The sequence below is a fragment of the Phyllostomus discolor genome, chromosome 4, assembly GCF_004126475.2.
Source record: "Phyllostomus discolor isolate MPI-MPIP mPhyDis1 chromosome 4, mPhyDis1.pri.v3, whole genome shotgun sequence".
Taxonomy (NCBI): Eukaryota; Metazoa; Chordata; class Mammalia; order Chiroptera; family Phyllostomidae; genus Phyllostomus; species Phyllostomus discolor.
Genome location: NC_040906.2, coordinates 77,671,789 through 77,685,556, shown reverse-complemented (window position 1 = coordinate 77,685,556; position 13,768 = coordinate 77,671,789). Strand labels below are relative to the sequence as shown.

The window sequence follows — 13,768 nt, the reverse complement described above, 5'->3', positions numbered from 1 at the left end:
TGGGAGTATCTGTATGATTTCAGAATTAGAAGAAAAATCCCAGAAGTATGTGTGCGTGCGAGTTTTTTTCTAGCCATTGAAAAAGTCTAAAAGTAATGACTCTCTGAAAGCAATTATTATACCTACTGTTCAGATTTCGGCTTCTAAAAAGAATGAGTAGTCTGGAGAAATGCTGATTTCAGGCCTGGGGATTAAAAGTGCAAGCTAAAAATGAGATATGTTTTTGGACAGAAAAGTCAAATCAGTATAATTAGTGGTGTGGATATGTCAGGAAATCAAAGGAGCTAGCTTTGTTCAACTGAGTAACTTTGGGTCAATATATTTTTTTAAAATTTTTTTCATGTATAATTCACAATCAGAAAATTATTAATAAGAGCATTGCTTGGGACATTTTCATTATCAGAACAGATGCCTTTAACTAGACCTGAATCACGAAATATAACATTATAGCCCTGGCTGGCGTAGCTCAGTGGATTGAGCATGGGCTGCAAACCAGTGTCGCAGGTTCGATTCCCAGTCAGGGTACATGCCTGGGTTGCAGGCCATGACCTTCAACAACCGCACATTGATGTTTCTCTCTCTCTCTCTTTCTCCCTCCCTTCACTCTCTAAAAAATAAATAAATAAAAATCTTTTTAAAAAAGAAATAGAACATTAAAAGAACACTAGGAGCTACACACCTGTACCATCAAAAGTAACCACTCTCCTGACTTCTGAAAGCATAGATAATATTGTCTACTTTGTAATGTCATGAAATGTAATCACACAGAATATACTCTTTTATGTCAGTCTCATTTTAATTGATATTATTTTTGTTAGCTTCATCCATATGTTGGATGTTGGAGATCATTCCATCTAATTGCTGTATAATTTCCTATTATAGGCATATATCACAATTTAAATTTGAGATGATTTAAGTATACAAATACAATGAGACATCAAATATTTTAAATTCTTAAATCCATGGTGATATACTAAAAAGGTGCAGATGGGAGGAAGAGCTCTTGTTTACATAACTATGCACACACATAAGTCTAAAAAGAATGGGAAACAACCATAGTGTAATCACCATTGTAATTATTTACTCAAACAAGTATCATCAGTGGATCATCTGGAGAACAGGTTATTTACATAGTTTCAGAGTGTTAGTCCATGTATCACTTAATAATAAAATAAAAGTAGCAACATTACAACAAGGAAATCTTGCAACCATCAATCTCAGAATTATCAATATTCTGTCTCACAATGGAATAAAATATCATGTGTAAAGTATTCTAGCCAAAATATATTTACCCTGAATCTAAATATGATGAAGCAATAAGAATTATCCAGATTGGGGGCCATAATATAAGACAACTGGCCTAGAAACTTAAAATAATTATCAATGCAATAAAAAGTATCTTTAAGTATATTTTTAGCAGTTCTTCTAGATACATTTTTAATTTTGTTACATTTATTGGAGTGATATTGGTAATAAAATTACATAGATTTCAAGTGTACAATTCTGTAATACAGCACTTGAATAATGCATTGTGCGTTTATCACCTAAAGTCAAATCTCCTCTTGTCACCGTATATTTGACCCCTTTTACCCTTTACTGCCTCTTTCCCATCACTCTTCCACATTGGTAATGTTTTTTGTGTGACATATAAGTAACAGCTTCCTACATTTGTTTTACATATGCATTTGCCATTATGGAAGAGTAATTTAAATGTCTATACCTGAAAACATTATTTCAAAATTGAATTAAAATCATAGTTCTTCATCAAATTCCAGTTCTACCACAGACATTAGCACTGAATCAAACTAAAACTGCCCTTTATCCTCTAGAAAGTAATTTTTTCTCTTTAAAAAGTTATAAACAGCCATGGCTGGTGTAGCTCAGTAGATCGAGTGCCAACTTACAAACCAAAGGGTCACTCACTGATTTGATTCCCAGTCAGGGCACATGCCTGAGTTATAGGCCAGGTCCCCAGTAGGGGGCATGTGAGAGGTAACCAGACATTGATGTTTCTCTTCCTCTCTTTCTCCCTTCTCCTCCATCCCTCTCTCTCTAAAAAGTAAGTAAGTAAGTAAGTAAGTAAATAAATAAATAAATAAATAAATAAATAAATGTAAATTAAAATAAGAGGCAAAATATTTTATAATGTCAATGAAAACTTTAAAGTAATTTTAAAACTTGTTAGTATAATTTAGTGTTCACCAGCATTAAAATTCATACTAACCTAAAGAATGCTCACTATCTACTATAAAATCAAAGCTGGTTCTATTTTGCTCATTTGTTTGTTTTGTTGAATACGTTCCACTTACAGGTGAGATGATCTGGTACTTGTGTTTCACCGCCTGGCTTATTTCACTTAGCATGATGTTCTCCAGTTCCATCCATATTGTTGAAACAAGTACAAACTGCTTCTTTTTTCTGCTGCATATTACTCCATTGTGTAAATGTACCACAGTTTTTTTATCCATTAATTTACTGATGGGCACTTAGGCTGTTTCTATCACTTGGCTATTATTGTAAATAACGGCGCTATGAATATTGGGGTGCATAGGTTCTTTGAATTGGTGATTCAGGCTTCTTAGCATATAGTCCCAGCAATGGGGTCACTGGATAGAAAGGCAGTTCAAACTTTAGTTGTTTGAGGAAATTCCATACTGTTTTCCACAGTGGCTGCCCCAGTCTGAATTCCCACCAACAATGTGGGTTCCCTTTTCTCCACAACCTCACCAGCACTTGTTGTTTGTTGATTTATTAATGATGGCCATTCTGACCACTGTGAAATGGTATCTCATTGTGGTTTTAATTCTTGTGCTATTCAATATAATGGGTATTTCCTTGATCATTCTTTTTCATTGTTTACATGCATTGTTAGAAAGTGTGTTCATCCTTTTTAGATATTTATAAATGGTAACAGCACTTGGTTGCATTGTAAATTTACTTATCATTAGGTTGAACTAAGTCAAGTTTATAAACTTTTCTTTTTAAAAGAAAATGTGATTTTGGATTAATTTTTTCCTATTTTGTATCTATAGGCTTGGCATAGTTCCTGGTACATAACAGCTATTCAAGAACTATTTATTGAATTTATTGAAATAAATTGAATGGTGTGTGTTTAACTTAAAATTTTTTTATGATCTTAGTTATAAATAAAAATAGAATAAATTAAAAATTAAAAAATTAAATCTAAGCTGAAAAAATTAACACAAAGGTTTCTAAGCTGAAAAAATTAACACAAAACTTTCTTCAATATGTTATACAGTATCAAACACTTTTTTTCTCTAGGAATCATTTTACAAACTTTGGTGAAAAAGAAAAAAGTTAGTTTTCATTCTGGGGCAGCTAAGACAAGTGTCCACCAGCTGTCTTTGTTCCCATTCATCAGGTAAAATTGTTGCTGGAAAGGGGTGGTCCAGGAAGGGCCCTAGGTCCAAATCATGCCTGTGTCTATGTAGAATCATGTGACTAGTCTTTGCAACAAGGGCATGAGTGAAAGTGATATGTGTTACTCACTTGTAGTTCAAATTCATTAAGAAGATAATATGCTTTCTCCATTGTTCTCTCATATTCAGGCTAGATACAAGAAGTTTTGAGAGCTCATTCAATTCCAAACTGTAAGAATGAAGTGCATGGATCACTGAATCACTACGTGGACTACAGTAATCAACTGGCCGGGAAAACCATATTTTACTGTCACAAACCTCTAATTTGTGAATCCCACGAATATGAGTATTTATTACAATAGTTGATAATATCCAAACCAATGCAAATGGTGTTCAGCAGGGTGGAGGGCATGGGGTGCAGTTGGGAAGATTTGGGGGTAGCTGGTGTTCCACTGAAAAGTACATTTGGAACTTTCCACAATGCAGGATGAGAAAATAGAAATAGAGAAGATACTGTTGACTGGTTAAATTGATATTTAAAAATGCAGTCATGTACCTGGACTTACAAAAAGAATTGACTTAAAGATATTTTTAACTAAGAGAAAAAGAAAGAAGCAGCCCTTACTCCTTGGTATATATCAAATTTTATTTTGTCCTTCCTCATATGTTTTCATTCTTAAAAATAAACTTTCCAGTAAACAACTCAGTTTTAGAGTACTAATCAAACAAACGAAAAATAAGGTAAAATGAATTTCCCTTTTAAAGATCTCAAAAAATCAAATAGAGGGAGAAAGTTTTTCTTCACCCATTTAGGTATGACCCCCTAGGCTAGAGCTGTGGAGCACAGCATGGCTGCCAGCCAGACTCCTCACTACAGCCAGGGAGCAGGTTTTGAAGACCCCAGAGAGCTGAGATGTACGGGAACTCAAACAACAGGCTATTTCTTGGCAAACATAACTGTAAAGGGCTCCTTTGCTCTCAAACAGTGAGCAGATTCTAAAATATTGACAAAGAAACATGAGGACTATTAATAAAACCTGTACAAAAAAGGAAAAGTAAATAGAGATAACTTTTCATTACACCAGAGTAAAATAGGTAGATAAATATATTGATGGGGTCAATAGATAGGCACCTAGATGGATGGAAGGATGGATGGCCAGATGGATAAAAAGGAGAAATAGGAGAAATAGAGGAATAAAGAAAAGAAAAAAGGCTTTATTTGTCTGACATATTTCAAAAAATAGTAATATTCCTGTTTTGAGGTTTTGATAAAGCTATAGTTTCAGAGAAAATGTATTATTTTTGAGCTTTTTAAACTTTCATAATATCTTCCTTATTAATAAATGATTTAAATAAAATAAGACAAATGTATATATGTCCTAAATTTTATGTAATTAGCAGTAAAATTACTTTCAAACATATGAATATGATTCTGTCTTAAAATAGTTTTGGAACTCATTCATATGTATGGGTCAGAACAAGAGCTGTCACACTCCTTAAAGGGTTAATTCTCACTTCTGCCCATCCCTGCCACACCTAGTCATCCTAATTTGTCCCAGGTGATACAAAATAAAATGCAACCCTCCAAGTCCACCACCAGCAGCAGCACCCCCTTTTTAAACCTTAATTTGGAGGGAGGGGAATATTTGTATTAATGTATATGACTAAGGCATTTCTTTGTTTCTAAATTACCTCTAAGGTAAACTATAAAGATTCTAAAAATTTTAGCTCTTTCAATATTATTGTAATGTACCAAAGGCTTTTATTTATTTATTTATTTATTTACATGTGTAATGTAAGAATATTTATTTTTAGCAAGAAATATCAATATGTAAACATTATCACATTAATTTACAAAGAACTGGATATACTATTACAAAAAAGGTTTTAATTAAACATTGATATTTTAAAAGTTTTGCCCCTAATGAGTATGTAATTGTGATATGTGGAAATCTGCGTATGTAGGCAACCAAGTTCTCTACTATGTCATATAAAAGATAAAGTGGTACATGAAAAAGAAGAATTTTATGGTACAAATGTATAAAGTGAATGCACTAGCAAAGTGTAAACTGCATGCAGGCAAAAATACATCACATTTTTATAATGTCCAAAAATTTTAATAAAATCATTTTATAAGTTCAGAATAAGATGCACATCTTTATTTGAAACTCTGAATAAAGAAATTAAAACTTAAAGTAATTTCTTCCTTCTTGCTAAGATCTTCCTCATAGAATATTTCACTAGATGTCATCACTAATTGGGAAGAAAAAAGCATTAATGTCTTTAATTCTTACATACAGGAGTTCTATGAATACCACTTATAGTAATTTAGCCTTTTTTCCAACAGTTTTCCAAAAAAAGAATAACCTGGAATTAAATTAAAATCCATTACCCTCCAATTATCTTGGTGCATAAACCAAGATGTTCTTAATTATAATAATGATTTGTAGAGATAAAAGAAGCCACTTAAAATGAGTGTTCTTTAAAATCACTTTATATATAAACATTTATCTGATAACTAGTACCATAATATAACTCAAACTGTCTAAATCAAAATTTAATAAAATTATTAGGGTTTATTTTTTTCTTTTTATTAAAAGGCAATATATGAATACTGGCTAATGTATATTTATATATATTTTTTACTTTCCATATTTTAAATCTATAATTTAAAAATTATAGGTTTAAAAAATGCTAACTACCTTTGTAACTCTCACAAACTTTACTGTATGTCCTACTGCCACAATCTACATAAATATTCAATTAATTCACAAGTTAATTAATTGGGAATATTAAAAATTAAAAATGCCTAGAAATCAGCCTATAATAAAATTGAAAAGTCAATATCAAACAAGGTTAATTTAATGAAGAATATACTATATATGAGGGACTTTAGGAAGATGCTAGATTATTTTAAACATTTTTTAAGATTGCTTAAGTTGCATTATAAAAGTCAAACAACATAAGCCTCAGATATTTCTGGCTACATAATTTCCAGGGCCAAGGCAAAATACATGATGTGGGAACCCAGCATGGGGCAGGGAAATCTATTTCTTCTTCACTAGAACTGTACTCCATCCCATGCAGACAAGTGACTCCGAAGGGACTGCGATCTCTATGCTGGGATGTGCTTTGTACAGAGGGATGGCAAGTCCTCATGAAGTCACCCACCACCTGTGCCATGTTGCTACCAGCATAGCCACCTCACCCTATACATATAAATATTTAACCTGTAGGGGTGTCTGCCACCTTGCCCTGTCCCCAAACTCTGTAGGATGGGTGATCTAATCCTCTCTGTAACCTCACCTGGGCCTGCACCCATATCATTGGGGATGGAGTGTGATAGCAGAATGCAGATCTCTCCACAAACATATCACTGGATAGAGGTGGGGAAGGAAAGACCAGGCAGGCTGGAGCGCCAGGAAGTGAAGAGCAGGCTCCCAGGAGCTCAGTGCCAGCGTTATTATACAAGAACATACTCCATAATCATACTGGGCTTCACTTAAAAGCATGCATTTATAGATAATATTATTAATGATTTCCAGATTGTGACAAAAGAGAATGAAACCCCACGGATGGGTTCCATCTGAACAAACACAGGGTCGGCCCTTTGTGGCTGCACTGGTCAGAAGCCCATGAAGCCTGCTTCAGTCATAGATTGTTTGCAGGCTTAAGATGTCAACGCATGTGCCAGAACTATATAGTTTTTCTAGTTCTGGAGAACTAGATTTGCAGAACTAGGATCATGTTCACAGGAAGAGATAGTAATCTAAGTTCTATGCTACCAGCACAATTTAAGGTTGTCACAAATATATGATAGGCATCTAATCCCTTTGGGTGACAGAGAATGAGTTGATTGAGCAGAGCACTTGTGAGCATAGGCCCTAAATTTGCTCGGAAGTACTTTCAGTTAATAAGTAATATCTCATATTAGTCTTGGATACTAAAGTATAGAAACTAAAAAATATAATATTCCTTTTTGTTGTCAATACAAGAGTCAGTGAGTTAATGAGTAAAATGGGCTTTAAAAATTATGAGTAAAAACGATGGCAAAAGCTCACTTTGGAAATTTTGAAGTAGTCTGCCCAGAGGCAACACAGCTAAGTACAAAGGTATGAAAACTCAGCTTGATTATGGTTAAATTAGTTTGACAAAAGGTAATATACCTCCAAACTAGGGTAATGGCCTATGTCCCCATTTGTGAGCCAAATTAACAGTGACATGTGAAGAGTTATGATGCTTGAAAAGTATAATAGTGCCAAGTATTAAATGACCACCACAGCCAGTCCCAAACTGAACAGATCAAAAGAGAGAGTATTTTTTTCTAAGGTTTTCAGAAAGATATGTTTGTAGGTCAACAACATGCAATTATTTGTCCCAATGATCTTTGTGTTTCCTGTAGCACTATAAGGAAACAAAGAGCTGAAAGGAAGGGTAAGAATCATTTTTCTCGATGTTATTGAATTAAGTGGGGAGAAAATTGAAACCTTTTATGTAAAAAATGCAATTTCACTAGTTTGGTAGAGCTAAAGAAACTATTAAGCAATGATTCAAAATTCTGTCAAACTTTTTAAAAGGAAATGTTCAACTCTGCCTTCCAGAGACTGTATTTGAGTAATTCTAGGGAGTTAAAGATGATAGTGATAAAATTGATGAAAAGTTATTATTAATATAAAAAATTTCTAGCCTTGGGTGGTATGGCTCAGTGGATTGAGTGCCAGCCTGCAAACCAAATGGTCGCTGGTTTGATTCCTAGTCAGGACACATGCCTGGGTTTCTGGCCAGGTCCCCATTAAGGGGTGCATGTGCAGCAACCACACATTGATGTTTCTCTCCCTCTCTTTCTCCCTCCTTCCTCTCTCTAAAAGTAAATAAATAAAATATTTCTCTAAAAAAACGACCCTCTAGGTTCTCATTAAAAAAAAATTTCTAAGCCCATACTTTCTCCCAGTTGGTTAAAAAAAGAACACACAAAATATAAACACCTAAATAAAATATTTTCTTACTAAATCTAAGTTCATATTTTATTCATATATGTGTGCATGTAATTCTGCATGACAGGAAGAAAAGTGACCACTTGAAATTTCAAACATAACAATTTGAATATTTGAAAAATTTTTACTTTCAAATTTTAGGTTTAAATGTTTTTATTTATCATTTGCAAAAACAGGATTCCTGTTTAAACCTTAACTTTTTTAAACCCTTTTGCATAGTTGGTGGGAATGCAGATTGTACAGTCACTGTGAAAAGCAGTGGTTACCTTATGAGGTTACCTTAAATCATTAAAAATAGAACTCATTTATGACTCAGTAATTCTACTACTGGGAATTTATCCACAGAAACCTGAAATTCTAATATGAAAGAATATATGCACCCTATGTTCATTGCACCATTATTTACAAGAGCCAAAATTTGGAAGGAGTCCAAATGTCAATCAGTAGATGAGTAGATGAAATAGCTGTGGTATATTTACACAGTGGAATATTACTTGGTCGTAGAAAAGTTGAAAATGTTACCCTTTGCAACAGCAAGGATAGACCTGGTGAACATTATGCTAAATGAAATAAGCCAACCAGAGAAAAACAATTACTATATGATTTCACTCATATCTGAAGTCTAATAAACAAAATGAACTATCAAGCAAAATACAGACAGATTCATAGAGAGTAGGCTGACAGCTCAAGGTGGAGGTATGCTTGGAAGGGGTGGAGGGATTGAGCAAAATAAAAAGAACTCATTAACACAGACAACAGTGTGGTAATTGTTAGGGGGAGGGGATGAGTGGTAGGGAAGGAGGGTATGTGTGATCAATGGTAACTGAAAAATACAATGAAAATAAAATAAAATAAATTGTACATAAATTTAAAAAAATGTATAATGATAAGGTCAAGGGTCAAAGTAATGTTTTTAAATTTTATAATGTAGGAAATAGATCCAAGAAATGTTAAAGTTCTAAAGAATCTATGATTAGACACATTATGATTCCATAGCCCAAACAAAAATAGGTGTTTTAGTGTTGTTACATCACCTTTCCACATTGTTTCTTTTTCTTTTTATCCTTTTTTACCAATCTGGCATACATTATTTTAGAATTCCCCTATACTTCATGGACTTGCCATCAGTCAAATATTGTATAACAACCTGTGCTAAAACAGGAACTGCTGATAATGTCTGAGTATATTTATCATTTATTTAGAATATCATAACCTGAAGGGACCATAAATAGAAAAATATGGAATACATTTAATTTTCCTCAAATGGCCTTGACTATACAGAGAAGATCACTGCCCCTAGCCCTATGCTAAGTCCAATGCTACATAAACTATTTTAATTTGCAAGAGCATAAATCATCTCTGAGGTCACACCAAGTTGGTGAAAACAAGATCCACTGAAAATTATTTTATCAGAATACATAATTTACCTGAAACATATGGAATGATTGATTGGCTCAAAGGAGACAGTTGCTACATTTTATAAGTTTAATGTGTTATACAGCAGTATAACACATTATCAACTCAGGTTAATATAAAGTTTCATATTACATATTTAGATCATTCTATGCTTATGAATTGATATTAAGGTTTTATATCAAATATTCAAATTATGTGCTTATGAATCATAATTTTATGAAGTATATCAGCATATTGTTTTTAAATCGACACATAGCAGCCTGGTTCATTTTGTTATTAGTGAGTTTTCTTACACAGTCTAAATAAAGAAGAGATAATTAAAAATTACAAAGCAGAATCAAAGTATAATGACAGGCTTTTTCTCTTATAAAAGATAGGGCACCATGTTGGAATGGCTATTGGCATTGGAACATGACTAATAGAGAGTGTGAGGCTGATATTGAGAGTATTTTAGATGGGGAGAAGAATATGTACTTGACAGAGAGATTGTAAAAACAGAAATAAATTACATAAGTTCCTTGCTTTCACACTGTAAGCTATAGATGGTAGCTTCTTTTAAAGAAAATGCTATAAACAGACCAAAGTCAGGGATACTTTGTTGTCTCCACCCTTTTCTGCACTCATTAAATTATTATTAAATTTACCATCTTTAGAAATGGACCTTTAAGTTCCCCAAAATACACATGTATGAAGCAATTAAATCCAAGGCAGGACTCTGGTTAAAGGAAAGGTCTGGAAGTACTAAAAGGCATACTTGCATTTGGTTGTGAAATCACTCTGGGGTTCTTCTAAATGACATACTCTTGCACAAAGAGAAGTTAAATTGTAGTTGAATGCTTTCACTGAATATTGTTGTCTAATAATATGCATCATCACCTATTAGCACAAAGCCATATTCATAACTATTTACACTTGCCTTAGAAATCAGTTGAAGCCACCAAAAGCCTGAATTGTGTCTTTATCATTCTTCTATGTGAACATTGCCTTCTCAAATCAAACAAACACACTGAAAGAATTTTGGTTTGATTTTCAGCCATAGCAAGGAACTCTGCTATAATACCTGTTAAATACTGAAAACATGTTTCTTCTCAATCTCCTTTGTCTATATAATATGATTTTAAAGATTTTGATAATATCAAAATTTGAAATTTAATTTACTCTGAAATACATTTAGTTTAACCCAAAATGTTTCCTTTTCTTGAGTGCTGGGTAACCAACCATTACTAGAAGATATATAGGCTGTAGAATGGTCAAAATTTTACTTGATTTACTCTCCTGAGGTCCACAACTACAAAGCTTTTTCAGGAAGAAAAGTATGGCTTACATTATGTTTAAAAGACAACAGTACTGTTGTTTCCAATTACACACCAAAAACTTCTTTATATATCCTCTCCAAACTTCATGCCAGCTTTTGATTAAATGTGGTGACCTGAGAAACCAAAATCTCTTACCTAACTCCTGAACAAAGGTTCAATCGGTGGGCATAAGTTGGTAGGAAATATTAAGGTCTTACTGTCCAGAGAAGCCTGGCCCAGTTAAGCAGTGTATCAGAACAGAGGGTGCAGTGATTTTTAGTCCATCTGCCTTGCTGAGGTAGAATGAATCAATTTCTTTTTTTTTCCACTAGTGCTAACTCCACTCTCTGTGGTTCTGTTTCTGAGATTATCTGATTTTTAAATGAGAACTGAAAATATAGATACACATAGGGAGGAGTGCAGGTGAAAGACCTTCAGCAGACAAGAAAATTTTATGAAATCCTGGAATCCATAAAGATAATTGAAGAATATGGAGACGAAGCCAAGTTGAGAGCTGAGATCCAAGTCTCTGCAGAGGACATTAAAGCAGAGGAGAGAGCTTGCTGCCCATCCCGCAAAAGACAGAAATTCTGAGATAAGAAACAAGAAGTATGATGAAAAACGGGAGTGAACCTGAGGGTACAAGTAGGGTAATGAAAGTTGACTTTTTCAACCCCAATTACATTACACACACACACACACACACACACACACACACAGCTGTTGACTGCCAGAGAGCCAGAAATATTTTCATCAAGAGGAAAAAAAACACAACCAGCCAACCAAAATAACCTTAAACATTTAACTACAAAAATTAAGAGAATTGTAGTAATTGAACAAACTGAAAAGGACTGAAAAACCCCGTGGGTTTTGAGTTCTGCAGATCAGAGCCTCCATCAGTGTGGCATTTCTAGAATGCTATATAATGCTCAATGAACTGTCAAAGTTTTCCAATCTATACACTGTGCTCATAAGCATCATAACTCCCATGCAATTTGCTTTCCACTATTTGTAAAATTGCCTAAGCAAGAATTACATAGCACTTGAAGAAAGCTTATAGAATAAAAGAAAAGGAACAAGATCAATAGTAAAAATCACATCACAGTTAATAAAGTTACTTCCAGAAACATGTACTAAACACTGTATTAATCTCTGTATTAATAAGAATATTATCTTCAAAATGCTGTTTTGAAATTATAGAAATGTATATAAAGTTATTTGACAGTTGCTCATGTTTCTCCTTTTGACTTTGTGTTTTTCTAAAGAACAATCATCAAAGAATGGCAAGGTTTTGAAGAAGAAAATATGAGACTCAGGAGTCAGAACTGGGACATAGCTCTTCTAATTAGGTATACCTACAATAGCATATTTGGAAATGTTTGTGAGTAGTAAAGAATACAGCTCTTTAGACCTCTGTATATTATGTGAATAAGTTACTGTAGACCATAGACCTGTCTAATATATTTATATCTCCAAGGTTTAGCACAGTGACTATCATACTTCACATAGTCACTATTATTCCTATGAACATTATTTGCCATTATGGTATAAAGAAGAAAAGATAGATTTAAAATATACTAGCCTAATAATCAAAATGTAAATGATCCCTAAACAATAATACATTGAAGCAGACACTGTATTTTGCCCTGTGAAAGCATATATATTAGAACTCAAAATTGATCTTTTAGTAAGAAATTTGCTCATTTCTACAGCAAACTTTGAATTGTCTCATTAGCCTGAGATGCAGTCTTTAGTCAGTGACACATCTCTATCACCAAATAAGACAGCATATGCCACTTCAATGTGATGTGAAAATGCCATTATCTCTTCTTCCTACTGATATTTGCACAAGCTGCTTCTGTTGGGCACATTACCCTTTCCAGTCTTTCATTCTTCATCCATCTGTTCCCAGCCATTCTCTATCCCTTTAGCCTGGCTAACTACCAAGTCATCATTTATATTCAATCTTAGATGTGAACTTCCTTAGAAAACTTTCTATGGTCTAGGTGATCATACAAAACTCATAGCACTACGCTATTTCAGTAGCTTTATTTCTGATAAAATTACTACACTTCTCTAAAAGCTCCCATAAGTCAATGGCATGACCCTATCACTGATGATGCACTTTGCATACATAGCACAGTAGTTGTCATAAAGTAGGAGCTTAATAAATATATGCTTAATTGAAATGGATGTTTTCATTAGATTTTACATACTAACAAAAAATTTCCTACCAATCACTTGCATGTTAGCAAGTGTATATTATTGTCAATAGGAGTTGGAAATTGAACAGAGGAGATGGTTTTTACTGAGCAGTGTTTTGCATGGGCACAGAATTGGCAACTCGATTGGGGCTCTTCCTCATGAAAACACACAAAGTAATGCCAAAGCACAGATGATCAATCATTTCTGTGGTTCTGACTATCAGTACAGATTGCTGATGCCAAACCCATAGTGTAGTATAATGCATTGATAAATAAGATAAACATTCTATTGACCACATTTGTATCTAATTCTACCAGACTTTAACATGTTGCCTGCATTTACAGGATATTTATTAAATTTTTGAGGATCTATTTATGAAATACTGCTGTAAGTTTTCCATAAACCCTCCCCTTTTAATTCATTAAGCAATGAAAATCAGTGTTACAGTTTACACAACTTTACAGAATGACGGCTATGA

General features: G+C 33.6%; 1 protein-coding gene across 1 annotated transcript in view; it reads right to left on the bottom strand.

Annotated features, from left to right (window-relative positions):
* LRP1B (LDL receptor related protein 1B) overlaps positions 1-13,768 on the bottom strand; it is a 1,792,671-nt gene that overhangs the window by 1,537,905 nt on the left and 240,998 nt on the right. The gene's annotated exons all lie outside the window — the stretch shown is intronic.